Below are 12,057 nucleotides of genomic sequence, written 5' to 3' on the forward strand. Positions count from 1 at the left end.
TCCTAAAGGACCAATCACAATACCGAAAGAATGCCAGGTACCCAGCATTACTGCAGCACAGGTTAAAGCTGCATTGCCCAAGACCAAGAATACAGCTTCCATGGGACCCAATAATATCCCTAGCTGTGTTCTACATGAACTACAAAGCGAACTGGCACCACATCTGTGTGCCCTATTCAGTCACAGCCTCGCCTCAGGCTTTGTCCCTACCAAATGGCGCACTGCTACAGTCATCCCTCTCCATAAAGGGGAGTGACTATAGACCCTGGGAATTATCATCCCATTAGCCTGTTGAGTCTAATATGTAAAGCTGTGGAGCGCATCATCATGGACCTGATTAACAAAGATATAGGAAATCTCCAAACTCTAGACCCCACACAATTTGGCTTTGTGAAAGGGAGATCATGCCTGCTCAACCTGGTTGACTTCTTTGAGTCAGTCACCAGGGCTGTGGATGAAAGTAAGGCAGTGCATACAGCCTACCTTGATCTGGCCAAGGCCTTTGATACCATTCCTCACTCAGAAATTATTGATAAACTCACAAAACTAGGCATCAACCCCTACATTACTAGGTGGGCTGCAAATTGGTTCACAGACAGAACACACAGTGTGAAAGTAGCAGACTCCAAGGCAGACTGCCGACCAGTCACGAATGGAGTCCCACAGGGATCAGTGCTGGGCCCTCTCCTATTCGGCATCTACTTCTCAGAACTCCAGGCCAACACAAAGGGACTCTGGCTGACCAAGCTTGCAGATGACTGCAAGGTGAGAATCATTATTAACTCCCCAAGTGATACAGACATCCTAGAGAAAGGCCTCACTGAGACCAATGACTGGTGTCGAAACCATGGCCTTAAGCTTAATACCAAAAAATGTGTCGTCATCCCCTTTGGTAAAAACTCAGTTCTCACTAATTACCACATAGATGGGAGCCCACTGAACACTGAAGGAGGTATAAGAGATTTGAGGACGAAGGTTGACAGCAACTTTTCCTTCAACCACCACATTGCCACTGTGGTCAGAAAGTCCTTCCATGTGGCACATCTCATTATCAAGGGTTTTGCATCCAGGAAGTAAGAGGTCATCGTCTCTCTCTACTCTTCCCTCATTAGACCAGTCATCGAGTATAATGTCCCATTTAGCATGTACCTCACTAGACACCTGCAGCAGCTGGAGAGACCACAGAAGTACCTCATGAAGAGGATCTTAGGCATTAAACATATGTCCTACACAGACAGACTCAAAAGACACCAGCTATTCTCTGTCTCATATTGCCTACTTAGAGGTGATCTCTGCTTAGGTTCATAGGTTCATAGGTTCATACTAGGCTATCTGCCCTAGGGCATTTATAAGCCTAGCCAGAATGTGTTTGGCTTTCGCCACCCATTTTAAATTTATTTTGCTATGCCCTTTTTCGAGGTTAGTATACTGTGCCTCTGTCTAACAGTGACACAGAAGTGATAGCCGGGGTAAACCTACGATCTCCCATCCACTCATCAAGATTCCTCTTGAAGAGAGTCAATGAGGGACTCTGCCTAACCTGGACTGGGATTTTATTCCAGAGTGAAGGGAGCCTCTGGGTTATGAATCTGTCCCTCTAGAATGTCCTATTTATTTCACTGCTGAGGTTCAAGTCTCGAGCGTGTAGCTCGATGCGATTTGGATTTTCTGAGGTGCAGCATGTCCATTAATTCCGGGTTGGACATGGCTTTATACGCCAGGCACAGATCGCCTCTGAACAGGTGGTATGCCACTGAGTAGAGCTGGAGTTTCTTTAACCGGGCAGCATATGGCATCTGTTTGAGCCCTTTGATCCTCTTGGTGAGGTACTTTTGGGGTCTTTCCAGTTGCTGCAGGTGTCTGGTAAGGTACATCCCAAAAGGGGCATTGTACTCAATTATGGGCCTGATGAGGGATGAGTAAAGAGGCACGATGACGTCCCCTGATCTAGTTGTGAATCCCTTCATGATTAGGTGGACTATATAAAATTTTTTTCTAACCACTTTGGCCACGTGGTTGTCAAATGAGAGATTGCTATCAACTTGGGTCCCCAGGTCCCTAATTACTTCTTCTGTACTTAATGGATTACCACCTATGTGGTAATTTGTGGGCACTTTGTTTTTGCCAAAGGGGATGACTATACACTTTTTGGCATTTAGCTTGAGGCCATGGCTCTGGCACCAGTTGTCTGTTTCTATGAGGCCCTTTTGGAGGATGCTTGTGGTGGCTGGAGAGTCGATTATGGCGCCCAGTTTGCAGTCATCTGCGAACTTGGTCAGCCACAGTCCTTCCGTGTTGGCCTGTACCTCCGAGAAATATATACCGAACAAGAGAGGTCCCAGGACTGAGCCTTGTGGGACACCACTTGTAACTGGTTTGGAGTCTGACATGGCTCCAGCAATTCTAAACATGTGGGTTCTGTCCTTGAGCCAGTTTGCAATCCATCTAGTGACATAGGGGTTTATATTTAAGCTGGTGAGTTTATCTATAATGCCCGAGTGGGGTATTGTATCGAAGGCTTTTGAGGTCCAGGTAGGCTGTGTGGACCACCTTCCTCATCAATGGCCTTGGTGACTGTTTCAAAGAAATCAACCAGGTTTAAGAGGCAGGATCTGCCCTTAACAAAGCCGAACTGGGTAGGATCCAGTGTCTGTAGGTCCCCAATATCTTTATTTATGAGGTCCATGATGATCCTTTCCATAGCTTTGCAGACCAAGCTATTCAGGCTTATGGGGCGATAGTTTCCAGGATCCGTTGAGGCACCACCTTTATGGAGAGGGACCACTGTTGCTGTATGCCACTCTTTGGGCACATATCCTGTAGTAAGGCTGAGATTGAACAGTAGTTTTATGTTTGGGTTTAGCTCTTCTTGAGTTCATGTAGGAGGCAGCCCGGGACACTGCCTGGTCCCATTGATGCTATGTTTTTTACTTTGGAGAGGGCGGCTCTTACCAGAGCATCTGAGATGTCAGGGGCAGCACTCTGCTGGGATAGATATTTGCCCTTTGGTGGGGAGGGGAGAAGTTTGCGCTGAACCTGTCAGCTAGGATGTTGGCAATGTCTGTGGGTTCGTGTATTTTTGTCATTTTGGACTAATTCTGAGCATATCTGGGAATTACCACCCAGGTTCCTAACATAACTAAAGAAAGCCTTGTGATTATCCTTAGTGTCCTGTGCAATTTTTCTCTCGAAGCTGGCCTTAGACAACTTTATGTGTGCCCGTAGTTTTTTGCTAATACTGATCAGTGATGCCTTCCCTTTTTGGGATTTTGCTCTATCATTTAGTAGCTTCCTCCTTCTATTGTATAGTTTGTTTATGGCTGGGGTCCACCAGACAGGATGTCTGTTTTTGGAGGATTGGGTCTTGGTTTTATTTGGGATTGCATGATCCATGCATTCCTGAAGGTGTTCATAGAATGCGTTTATAAAGGATTCTGCGGTCTGGGCCATATTTTCCACAGGCCCAGGGGTTTTGAAGGATTCCACCTGGGTTTTGAGGAGTGTGAAATTTGCTTTAGAGAAGTTTTTCACTGTGGTTTTCTGGGCAGGGGGTGGGGTCGGGATGTGAATATCCAGTGAGATTAGTTTATGGTCTGATCTTACCAGTGAGGGATACACTTCTGGTCTGGAGCATAGAGTCCCCATGTTGGTGATGATCAGGTCCAGTATGTTTTCTCCTCTTGTGGGAGTGGTAACAAGTTGTTCCATAGCATTTGAGTTTATAAATTCTAGGAACCTTTGGGCTAGGGTGTTGGAGCTAGAGTAATGCTCCCAGTCTATGTTTGGGTAGTTGAAGTCACCCAATATAATGGTGTTTGGAGAGACCTTCATATTTTCCAGTGTTCTCAGGAAGGCCGAGTGGGGTTCCTGGGTTTGGGAAGGTGGTCTGTAGCAGGCTATAAACTGGAAGGCAGTTTTACCCACTGTTAGTTGCACATGGATAGTCTCTGATGCTTCGTGCTTTGCCACCAACCTGGAGGTGTGGGTATCTTTGATGAATATCGATACTCCCCTCCTTTTGTGGTTCGGTCCAAGTTTTGGGGCCGAAAAGCATGGTATGAGGTATAACCTGGTAGTGCTGGGGTGCTCTCGGGAGCCCTGAACCAGGTTTCTGTTACTGCACAGATATCGATGTTCTCCATGCTAAGGAGAGTTTTGAGTGCGTGCATCTTGAGGTTTAGACTTCTGGCATTGAGTAGCATTACTCTTAGTTTCTTATCCCTTGTGATACCTATGGAGGAGAGTTTGTCTTTGAGCCTTGCCTAAAAAGGCACTATGGGGGTAGCAAGAGCCTTTGCCAATATCCGAAAGCCCAGGGGTGACAGGTGCATGCTGTCCCTAGCGAAGCATCGTGGCTTGTCGAGCATATCATCCCAAGCTGACAGGCATTGGATCCCCTTTGAATGACACCAGTACTTAAGCCAATTGTTGAAATTGATCATCTTGTCTTCATATTGTGGCATCATTCTTGGTGAGGGTAAGATGCTACTCAAGGTCAGGGTCATACCGGCCTGGGCTACATGCTCAGAGAGCTCCTTTATGTCTCTTTTCATGTAGTCCAGGGAGGTACGTCTCAGGTCATTCACACCAGCATGGACAATGACTGAGTCATATTTGTACTTGCCTTGTAGTGACCTGAGTGCTTGTGTTATGTGGCGGATCCTAGCGCCCGACAGGCTGCTCACCGTGACCCTCTCCTTGTTCAGCCTGGTGAGCGGGACGTCAGTGTGCCTGACGATAGAGTCACCTATTACAAGTGTATCGGGTGTGTTGTTTAATCTTAAGGGCTGTGACTGTTCGGCACACTGGCTTTGTGAGATATGTGTTGCACATGTTTTGTTTTGGGGTAGCGGCTGCTTGGGTGTCTGCTTTGGAGGTCTCTGCTGCTTCAGCAGATCTTTATTTAGAGCCTCCGAGTATGTTTTTGTGTGATTATGTGTTTGGTTTGCTGTCATGGTAGGTCTATGTGAGACTGGAATTGTAGTGAGTGTGGTTTCCTTCTCCTCCTGACTGGTTATGCCAGTACTGAGTTGAGAGAGCTTAGCCTCCAGTTTGGCTATATGGTTGCATCTCTCACATGTGTTGAAATTTGTTGGGAGGAGGAGAGGGTTGTCTGTGTACATGACGCTTACAAAGCCATGTCTAACCCAGCTCTGTTAGAAATGCTACATCTAAAGACAGATATCCCAATCCTTCCGCACCACATGCTCCAGAGATTTCAACTTCATTACCACAATCAACAAAACATGCTGGAGGGACAGGTTCCTTACCCAGAGACTGCCCATGCTCTGGAATAGACTTTCCATACTTGTCAAGCAGAACACCTCACTGTCCCTCTTCAAGAGAAATCTTGATGAGTGGATGGGTAATAGAAAGTTCACCCTGGGGATCACTCCAGTGGCTCTAGTTGATAGAGGCACTGGAAACAAATGTCGGGCATCACAATGCCAGGGCACTTCTATGGGCTAGTCTTGTAAAGGCTCCAGGGCCATTAGCCTAGTACACACCTATTAACCCATAAATAGTAAACTTTCTGTCACCAAAAAAAAAGTAGAAGCTTTTTTTTCAGGAAGGAAACTTAAGCAATAGAACAGCATTAGCCAACCATCATTCCTCAAAAGCCCACAGATGAGCATTCTCTTCTGTGCCCTGAAACTTTGAAGTTGGCTGGCCATTATGTCCTTGCCAGGACATAACCTATATAGCTTAGGGTACTGCAATAGTGATCAATATAAAGAACATCTGACAAATTTTTCTGTTTTGGGGTGTTATGATGCACTTATGTACATTCCATACTAACTATAAAGATATAATTGTTGCATACTCACATGCTCATAATCTTAGTATAACAGGAACATAATTACATTTTTGAGGTATATAGCAATATTACCAGAAAACATATAGAGCAATAATGGAGTCACATCACAGTACAGTCAATCTCCTTAAGTAAAGAAAAAATGGCAACACGTAAGCTTGCTATGTACGTTTTATTCATAAGCATATCTGCTTGTTTAAAATACTGACGACGTGCGGTTGATGCCACTATTCTAGAAGTTAGAAAATTTACATAAGTTGCCACTAGTTAATTCTGAAAAGAATTTGTCTGCAAGAAATAAAACTCCAATCAGGTATAGTCATGCTTTCATAGAATGCAAAAGCAAACTTTTCTGTCATGTAGAAAAAAAAATCATTCATTTAAATGCTGAGCATCAGTGGAAATTTATTTGACATAATTTGCTCAAGAGAAAAATATAACATGGAAGGGGCACACCCTTAGCCTCCCAAATAAAACAGTTACTTAAGGTATACATCCTGTCCCATCCATCTTCATTCAAATTAAATATGGCCTTGGTCTTACGTGATACTTAAGAAGGTCTTTAATAAATTAAATATTTATATATATATATATATATATATATATATATATATATATATATATATATATATATATATATATATATATCATATTCTAAAAAAGTAGAAATATCAATAATTTACTGAATTTTATTAAAGCTATGTTTTGTCTGTGGCTCTTTTCTTTCAGTTAAGGGCAATAATTGTTCAATCAAAGAGCAATGTACTGTGGTCAGGCAAGGGTTCATCTATCACTCATTTTGTTTATTTTAGCTTTAAGCTCAGTAATACTTACTATCTATAAGACCAAGAAAATTATTCCAAAACAGTAGTGCAGCAAACATTTAAAACTTTTGTCTTTCAGAAAAACATTCTGTTGATCAATTCTTGGAAATCCCCGATTCAGTTTCCATTCCTGAGGGTCTCCCTAGGTCCTGCTCAGCTTGTCTGCAATACAGTTTTGTTCTGACAGCATGTAAGAAGCCTGTAGAATGAGATTGTGCTTAAAAGTCTACCACTGCTAGTCTGCAGTGAGGAAAATATCTGATTTCCCCTTGTTTATGTGCCATATCACTGTGATGTTGCCTGTAAACACTTGCAGAGGTCTTGGGGACCACAGATGATGTAGAGTTGAGAACACTTATAACTGCCAACATCTCTTTTATGTTTATGTTTTGGTTGTCTTTTCTGTTCCAAAGACCCAGCACTTTTATTCCTATAGACACTGCTCCCCAAACAAATTCTGAGGCATCTGTTGTGACTGACAGTGGTTGAGATGGGTGGAAGAATGGGAGCTTCTGACAAATCTGTTGTCTACACACACACACACACACACACACACACACACACACACACACACACACACACACACACACACACACATACACACACACACGCACAAACCTCAATTTTCACAAACCCCTAAATTGGAATTTGGAATGCCAGAGGATGTTGATGTTGGGATCATACAGATTTCAGGCACTGTTGGATTTTTCTCCTGTGGAGTCCTTCATGAGGGATCATCAGTATCACAGAAACTGTGAGACCGAGTTCAACATTTGGGGATGTCAGATCCGAAGGGATCCAACCTCAGCACTAAGTTGGAAGCTTTTACAGTACCAGGGCTCTAACTCCTCCCCTACTCATAATTCCCTGCACTTCACTGCTTTCCTTCAGATCATGTTTGCCCTGAGAGTACACCACTTTTTTTAATACAGAGACACTATACATTCCATTGAACCCACAGTAAGGTAAATGACAATAGCCAACAGGGCTGTACACAGACAGGGTGTAAAGAGTATGCCACTCAGTCACCTCAAAGCTATAGCTTTCAATTTGGAAGGGGTTAAGAGGGAGGAGGCTGAACTGGACAAAAATCAGACTACATGGATCTATTCTTATGTTACGTACATAACTTTCATATCCAGTATTTTCTATTTTCATCCAATTCAACACATGGGACAGATTCCCAAGCTGTTTTACCTTTGCGGTATCAAGGATATTCCTGAGTATGGTGGAACCACATGAGGAATGTGATCTGGAGTATATGTCCAACTTATAATGAGAAACAAAGGTATGAATTGTCGACCAAGTGGTTGCTTCACAAATATCCTCAATGGGCATCCTGTTTGTAAAGGGCATTGAAATAGCTACTGTTCAAGTTGAGTGAGCTTTTGGTTTAGATAGGAATGTTAAATTCTTCTTATTATAGACAAAATAAATGCAATCGGACAACCATCATGGAAGTGTTACTTTGGTGATGGCCTTCCCCAACCTCTGTTTTGAGAAAGAAACAAATAATTGGTCTGAAACTCTGAAATGTTTTGTCTTATGGTGGTAAAACCTGAGTTGGTGATAAACATCCAGCATATGCACAGTATATTCCCCTTTGAGTATTGTGGAAATAATACTGGTAGCTCTATAGACTGATTCATATTTGCTTCAGATGCTACCTTAGGAAGAAAGGATGTATTGGTTCTCAGCAAAATCAAATATGAAGGCTTAGGAGAAAGTGCCTGTAATTCTGGAATTCTTTTGACTGTGGCAACTGCTATTATAAAAATTATCTTCCAAGAAAGAAATTTAAGGTCTGCAGAAGCGACAGGCTGAAATGGTGATTGAGTCAAAGCTTGCAGCATGACAGTAATGTCCCAATTAGGAACTGGATCTCTGATTGGTGGCCATAAAAGAAAGGTTCACCTTAAAAAGGCTTTAGTAACTTTTAAGGATGCCAAGGATGAATCATTGTAACCAGTATGGAAATCCAATATTACTGCTGTCTGTACTTTGATAGTAGAACAAACAGAACATTAATCAAAGAGATCTGCCAGAAATTCTAAAACAGAAGGAATGGGAGTGGAGGAAGGGTTTATTCCCTTAGAAATTGCTCAAGATGAAAATCTTATCCACTTGTTATGGTATGTTTTCTTTCTTGACAGCTTCTGAGAGGCCAAAATAATTCTGTGGACTACTGTGGGAAGCCTGGTATCTCTGGATGTAGCTAGAACTAGAGAAATCATGTGGTTAGTTTCATGGACTTCTGGGCCAGAGGAGACAGTCCTGATGGGTGGGACAGAAGATCTGGATAATGATCTAACATCCATGGGGAATGCTGAAGTAGAGGCCACAGGAATGAGAACCACGTTTGTTGGGGTCAGAAAGGAGCAATGAATATCACCTTGGACTTGCACTGTCTTGCTTTCTGAAAAGAAAATTATTTATTAAGGGTCGAGGATGGAATGTATAAAAGAGACCCAGGCGCCAGTCTTGGGCTAGAGCATCCCTCTGTGACTGATCCTGTGAAGGGATCAGGGCAAAGTAGCTGCTGCACTTGTTTTTGAGATAGAAGGCAAAGAGACTGCAGTATGGTTGCCTCTAACAGCTGAAAATCATTGTTGCCACGGCTGAATTGAGAGACCACTCATGAGTAGCCAGAATGAAACTAGCATCCTTCGACAACTGAGGGAGATGTTATTCACCATACCACATGTTGTTTGCAGGTTCATGTAATCCATATCTTGGCATGCAGAGGATGAATATCTTGGGTCCACTGAACCTCTAGGGTCCACTGAAGCACTCTCATTGGTGTCATCAGCAGTGATGAAACCATAGGTCCCAGAAGATGGAGTATAAGCCTTACTGAGGGGTGCGGGTGATGAAGAAATTGATTTGCCACTAGATGGAGTGAATAGATTATCTGTTGTGGGAGGCTTACTATCTTCAAAGATGTGTTGATTGTGTTGGTTGTAGCTGGCTTTTCTGGAGGTTTACTGTGTGCCCTAAATCCAATAACAGTTGGAGCACCAGAGCGAGGTGGTGTTTGAGAGCATGCTCTAAGGTAGCAGTTAGGAACCAATCATCCAGACAGGGAAAAACATGGATCTCATGCAGACACAGGTGCACTGTTACCACTGCCATTATCTTGGTGAAGACCCTGAGGTTCTGTGGAGAGACCAAAATGCATGGCTCTGAATTGATAATGGTTGGATACCAGATGAAAGTGAAGAAATATCCTGGATCACTTCTCTGTTTTTACATGATAGTAAGCACCCTTAAGATCTATACAGCACATCCAATCATCCTTCCTGAATAGAGGTAGAATGGACTGAACCACGATCTTCTGGAATATAGTTTGTTTTACAAATTGATTGAGAAGGTTTAGATCCAAAATTGGTCTTAGGTTCCCTGCCTTTTTGGCACTAAAAAGAATCTTGAATAGACTCCAGACTCTAATTGATTTCAGAGGACTAGCTGGATGACTTTTTTTCTCTAACCGCTTGTATATCTCTAATACTGCTGTCTCTTACTGACTGGGTGGAACATCGTGGGATATTTTTCTTCTTCTGGGGTGGAATGGAAAATGGAATGGAAAAACATTTGTATATTGCCTTTAACACCCAAGAATGTCTTGTAATGTTTTGCCAGGGCAGTGGATGTAGAGAAAAGCGTCTCCCAACTGCCTCCAGAGTGTAGCAGTCAGGCAACCCTTCAGGGATGCTGGAAGGATTTTTTGGAAAAGGGACCATGACAGCCCTGATTATGCAGTCTGCCTCTGCCCCTTGGGAGATGTATATTGGGGTTATCTCCCCCTCTGCCACTAAGAGGCCTATCACCAGGAAGGTCTTGGTAAGGACTCTGTGACTTCTGAGACCACGTCAGGGGAGTTATGTATAATGGATAAGGTGTTTACCTTGCAAACACAAGGTGTAGGGGTCGATTCTCACATGGGGTAATTGGCTAGGCTTAAAATGGCCCACAAGGGTAGTTAACCTAGTACTAATCTATGTAATTCCCAAACTCTGATTCCTGGAAAAGGATCTTTGAGGAGTGGGAAAGCATATGCTAAGTGCAGATAAAATACTACCATCTTGCTGCGCCTAGTAAATGTGTCCTTGACTTTGGTTCCAAAAAGTGTTGAACCATCACATGTGGTATTAATAAAGGACATCCTGAAACTTTCCACAAAGTCAGAAAGATGCATCCATGCATGGTGGCACAGAGTGATGCCAGCACCTGATGCTCTGACAGTGCCATCAGCTGCATTGGATAACAGATGCATGGTAACACTGGAAGTTGACTAAAGGCTGGTCATCTGGGAGTCCATTGTCTTTTGGACTTCTGCAGGCAAGTTACCTGACAGTGATTTAGAGAGTTCCTTGAAGCAGTTGTATAGAATTGTCTGTACCTGATGGGATTAAAACCGGGTCTTGCTGAAAAAACATCCACCCTAGTGGACCCCTAGTATAAACAGATTATACAACAAGAGAAAGAAACTAATGTCTAAAACCAAGAGGGAACTGGCTCAGGAGAGGAAGAAATCCATCTCTAGCTTAAACAAACAAATTAGAGATCTTGCCAAGTCTTCCAAAGCTAATTACGAAGTAAAAATAGCCTCCATAGCTAAGGATAGGCAAAAGGCATTCTTTAACTATATCCAGAATCTAAAAGAGAATACCCAGCTATGCGCTGAACTGGTTGTGGATGGCACCACCCTCCTTTAACTGGAGGTAATAGCCAACCTGTTAGCTGACAGATTTGGAGAAGACTTCACTGCCCTGTCCCCTTCAGTCATTTCCCAAAGTATACCTGCCACCATTCCTCAGCCTATTACCTCAAGAGAGCAAGTCATCTCTGCGATCTCCAAGGCCAAAAACGCACCATTAATGGGACCAGACAACATCCCAGGTTGCCTTTTAAACAACTTAAAACATGACCTACCAGACCCTCTTGGATCCCTGTTTTACCACAGCCAGCAAACTGGCTATGTTCCGGTGGAATGGAGGACAGCAGCAGAAATCCCTCTGCAGAAAGGGGGACCATCAACCGACCCTGGGGAATTATAGGCCAATAAGCTTGACTATCCCCATCTGCAAGCCCATGAGAAAAATCATTATGGACCTTATTAACAAGGACACAGGTCATCTCCAAACTATGGACCCAACTCAGTTCAGATTGTTAAAGGTAGATCATGCCTGTTAAACATGGTTGACTTCTTTGAGAACATTACCAAATCTCTGGACAAGGGAAAGACAGTGCATATCACCTCCCCTAACCTAGCCAAAGCATTTGACACAATCTCCCACTCAGGTATCATGAGCTTCTGTGCTGGGTCCCTTACTGTTCGGAATTTATTTCTCAGAAATCCAGGTAAACTTGGATAGCCTGTGACTGACCAATTTCACTGATGACTGCAAATTGGGAGCA

General features: G+C 43.3%; 1 protein-coding gene across 1 annotated transcript in view; it reads right to left on the reverse strand.

Annotated features, from left to right (window-relative positions):
* The window catches only part of KIF9 (kinesin family member 9), a 1,986,094-nt gene that overhangs the window by 255,006 nt on the left and 1,719,031 nt on the right, over positions 1-12,057 (reverse strand). The window lies entirely within an intron of this gene.

Source organism: Protopterus annectens, chromosome 3.part0, assembly GCF_019279795.1.
Source record: "Protopterus annectens isolate FY-2018-M chromosome 3.part0, PAN1.0, whole genome shotgun sequence".
Lineage (NCBI taxonomy): Eukaryota > Metazoa > Chordata > Ceratodontiformes > Protopteridae > Protopterus > Protopterus annectens.